Below are 5,140 nucleotides of genomic sequence, written 5' to 3'. Positions count from 1 at the left end.
TAACTGGATTTCTGAAGAACTAACCCATTAGGTGTATCTGCTTTTAACATTGCACCACTTCAGTAAGATAATTTAATATTTGAGTGAATGGACTTAAATATGTCCTTTTTTCTCAGGAACATTTTTAGAATTATGTTTATTCCATTAGATGCAAATAGCAATGCCATCTTTATCAGTTTATCTGACTATATACACACGCTGTCAGTGAACAAGCGTCTGCATCCAAGCTATGGCCCCACAACTGCTACAGCAGGAATATTATGGCTAATAGAATGGATTTGGGCATGGCTGCACTCCAGATACCTTGGAGAAACAGTTATGGTATTTTGGAAACCCGGAAAAATAAGAATTATTTTCTGTATGGCTTAAATCATAGCTTAAGAGTTACTTTGTGAAAAAGATTAAGTAACAGCCTCCACATTTCTGTAATATCTTCTCTCTCCACCCTTTGGCCATCCCAAATAGCTGAGTGTGATTTTTATTAAACACAATGTTTGAGACTGGAGACACTTCTATGCTGGATTAATTTCTGATGGGTCAGTCCAGATTGTATTATTGTAATCTGTTCATTGATGAAGTCCACTGGACACTTTAGACACAGAAAACCATCAACATATGATTGCATACAGTTTAGGATAGCATTTTGCCTGGAATCACTGCTCCTTTCATCTCTGGTGGTCAATCTTCTTTGTTTAAGTTACAGTGAAATCAGGTATCATTACCTATGCACAGCTTAAGTTGTTCAACTATGTTTACAGATGGAGGACAAAAAAAGCAGGCACTGATGGGCTTTAATTTCTCCCTTGCAGTGCTTTTGATATACATTTGGTTCAGACCTTAACATAACAACATGACAGAGACATGCACTGTCTCCCAAGCAGCTAAACCTTGATATGTTCTAGCAGAAAAACACATTTTGTTAATCTCTGCATGGTTCAAGGCTATGACCACAGTAGTAAAATTATGAGCCAGCTGATGCAGTTTCTTTTTTTGTTTGCAAAACTGATAGTAACTTTTAGGGTAAGACCTATGAAGAAAACTCACATGTATTTTCTTGTATTTCCACAAAGATTTTAAATCACTGCATTTACTGGAAATAAAATCAGTTCAAGTCTCCGAAACAGGAGATTTCACCTCAGCCTGCTGGTAAGCAACAATTCCAAAGTCCTTTTTTTTGGTAGTGTTTTTATTATTAATCCTAAAGCTTAAAGTGTCAAGAAAGAGAATAAATTTCATATATTCTCAGCCTATCTACATTCCTACCAGATTTATTTTCTACCTAAATTTAATTCTTCTTCTCTTACTTTCCCTTGAATTTTCAGCATGCTGAAAGGACACTCTAAGTAGTCAGCTTCATCTCTTCTGCCTATTTCAGTATTCTAAACTGGTTCTTCTCTGTTCCATCTGGAATGTTTTATATCATCTGTCTCTTTTGCCTTGCTCTAGGTAGGAAGTTGGTGTAATAACAAAAGATACTCTCTTAGCAGCACCTGACGTTATTACATATTGTAGAAAGCTTCCAACCGATTTTGAAAGGAAATGGGAATTTAAATGAGAATCTGATGTTCATTTAGGAATGAAGAATTATATAGAAATTATCTGAGCTATGCTGCATAATAAATATTATTGAGCTGTGAGGAGAGGGATAGAGACAATGCCTTCCCTGGAATAGGAGGCACTTCACATTTCTTCGTATTACAATGAAAACAGTATAGTCTTAAAGACTTTTTGGTATATCTGACAATCGTCAAGTTTGAGAGATCTACAGAAGACATCTAGGAAACAGAGGACTAATTTAGGCACATCCCAGATGGGTACCCCATCATAACTATTATAAACTCCCTCTCATGTTTTATGTAAATTATATGCACACATACAGTTTCACTACTTTTGAAAATGACTGAGTTTCTGGATAGTGTCCAGAATATATTCAGGACTAAGAAAAAAATTAAATGCTTATTGATAATTGTGATATTTTAGAAGCATGTGAACAGGTGATGGACTCTGCCTACAACTAGCAAATGCATCTTACTTTAAAAAGTTCAACAGAGAAAGAAATATAACTAATTTTCCACAAAAATATAGGAAAAATTTAAATAAAATTACACTTTTAAATGACAAGCCAGTTATAAAAATAAAAGCTAAGATTGTAAAACCCAAGGGCCACTTACAGGAAAATGCAAAATGAGAGAAGTTTAGTAATAAGTATAAAATATCCTAGGAAATACTTATGCATCTTGTGCAAAAATAATAAATTTAAAAGTTGATTTGAATTTGAAAGTTGGTCCTGTACATAGAAGTAGATCAGTTGTAACTACATAATTATTACATTTTGCTGACACTAATCATGCAAGGTTTATACTTTTGGAAAGCTGTTTTTCTGATTCATGTAATATATGTGTTCCAAATATTATCCTTATGTGAGCATGCTTCCTACATTTGAACATTTCTGACACTTAATTAGTGACTAAAGTTTCATTACAAAGTTTATGGCTTTCATGGGTAACAGAGCAAGTTATCTTTTATAGGTAATGTAACGTTTCCCTTCAACAAGGGGAAAGAACTGTGGATCATTTATCCATCTTCCTTAAGCTTTAGGCCAATGGCAGGACTTCAACACAATGTAAAGAACTCTGGACCCAGCCCCATCATCCTAGGCATCATTAAGTGATACTTCCCAGTTGTGTCCAGCAAAACTGCAAAATAAGTAGAACTAAAGGTGGAGTCCAATAAATAAAACTTTTACAAACTTTGTTTTCACTTTGATCCTGCATGTGTGAGTCATATTACAGTTAACTGTATTAACATCTACCTGTCCACCAAATTATTGTTTATTCCCAAAGGATTTTTTTTTGCACTGAAAACCATCTTTAGCATCTCATTTATTTAATGAAATTTAATCAGAATAAAGATTTGACTGGACAAATTAGAGGGCTGGGCAGTCATCTGCCATATGAAATTTAACAAGGGCAAATGCCAGATTCTGCACCATGGATGGGGCGACCCTGGATGTACTAACAGACTGGGGAATGAGATGCTGGAGAGCAGCCCTGCAGAAAGGGACCTGGGGGTCCTGGTCGATGGCAACTTGAATATGAGTCTGCAGTGCCCTGGCAGCCAGGAAGGCCAACCGTGTCCTGGGGGGCATCAGGCAAAGCTCTGCTCTGCACTGTGGCAGCCTCACCTTGAGAGCTGTGTTAAGTTTTGGACACCACAGTTGAAGACACTGAGCTACTAAAAAGTGCACAAAGGAGGGCTACAAAGGTGAAGAGTCTAGAGGGGAAGCCTTATGAGGAGTGGCTGAGGTCACTTGGTTTGTTCAGCATGCAGAAGAGGAGACCAAGGGGACAGTTCCTGACAGAGATAACCTCAGGTCTCTTTCTTCCCATTTTCAGGAAGCCCTTAGGTCTACCCAGTGGTTCCACCTCCACCATAACATTCTTCTCCCACTAGATGGTCTGCATCCCTGTAAAACCATTTCTTCCATCTTTTCTTTCTTTCCATCATACCTATAACTCTACTGCTTCCCCATTTTAAAATCCAAGTTTCTGCCATGTCATCCTTTACCTCTCATTGTGCACCCAGGCTGCCTACCATTGTGTACCACTACAGTGCTTCTTCTCCTTCAGTTTCACTGTCATATTCCAAAACATTTCTATTCCCCCATATTTTCAACTTCTCCTAAAATACAATACCTCCAAATTCTCTCGCTGAGAGGGAAGTACACACTGCCTTCTTCTTTGATGAACCACAGATCTGATACAAGCATGATGACTGATTGACTGCAGAATCAGAAAACACTATTGTCTCTCGCTAGGAATCACACAAACCTTCACGGGCTACATGTGGCTATCAGTTTATATATATTTTAGAACCAAGAACACTGTCAGCTAAGAGTTTCACAGAAGCTAAAAAAGCAGGCACTTGGTCAAAATAGAACATTTCAAGAAGACTCAGACATTTAGGCTTCTCTAAATTTTCTGGAAGACATGTTATTGCGTGCCTCAAAAATAAAATCAACTTCTCACTCCTAAAATACCTATGCAGTTAGGAGGAACACAAGAATACAAACTTGGCAAAATGTTACAGTTACTACTCACCAAAATTGAGACTCTCCTGTCAGCTCAATGTAAGACTCTAGAAAGAGGAAAGGATTTATCTGTACCCAGTACTTCTGATTCACATAGTGGAAAATCAAGCCAGCTCTTTTACTTATTTAGAAAGAAGTTAAGCTATAAACTCATTGTGATAATTGTTCTTCCTAAAATACTCTAGAGAATGTTAGCAGTATTAGAATGAGAACAAAAAACTAACCTCTGCAGTTATTGAACAGCTTGGCCTAGCACCTCATAAACAAAAAAGCAGAAGGGATGTTATTTTGCAAAGCACACTCCTGGTACCGTTTCTGGGTTGAATTGGAAGGCATACCATCTGGCCACATCAAAGACTACAACAGCATAATTTGGTAAAGAGCTCTGCAAACTGCAATGAGGTGCCTCAGTCCCACATGGGTAGGACTTGCCACATCCAATGTCCCCCAGGAATGCCTGATCTTTAGCTCCAATGGCAGATGCTGATCTGTCTGTTTCTCCCATCTCAATAACCAGGTTTTAAGGCACAAATAGACATGCAGTAGATTCTGGAAGGCATGAGCCAAGACAGTCATCTGCATGAAGCATTTCACTCTGCTTTAGTGGGAGGCTAAGTTTTTCTGCAATTAGCACTCACACTGAAACATCAGTGTTATTTCAGCATATGGGCCATCCTACATAAGAACTTTTCTAGGCAACTTCACAGGGTCAGCTGGGACACATAGGGCAGGAGACAACACAACAGGTAACCAGGCCCAGGGAACCTGACCACAGGACAGGTCTCCCCTAACCCTTGCCTGAGCATATCAACCACTGGTCTCAATGAATTTGTCCCAGACCCCTCGACATCACAGGTGCACTGACATTGCATATAAGGCATGGGAGTACTGATTCTCCCTTCACAACACTTGGTGCCCTATTTTATACCACTGTATAAATTGTAATAATGAGGACCAGCAGCAGTTTTTTTATGAGTAGAGAGTGGTCCTCTTTTACATCCAAGGTGTTATGCCAATCGTACTCTAAGTCTTGCAAATGCATTGATAGGG

This window comes from Pipra filicauda, unplaced genomic scaffold (assembly GCF_003945595.2).
Source record: "Pipra filicauda isolate LSUMZ 115617 unplaced genomic scaffold, ASM394559v2 scaffold276_size1017673_pilon, whole genome shotgun sequence".
NCBI classification, from domain to species: domain Eukaryota; kingdom Metazoa; phylum Chordata; class Aves; order Passeriformes; family Pipridae; genus Pipra; species Pipra filicauda.
The sequence above is the reverse complement of the archived record's forward strand: the minus strand, read 5'-3'. Positions refer to the sequence as shown.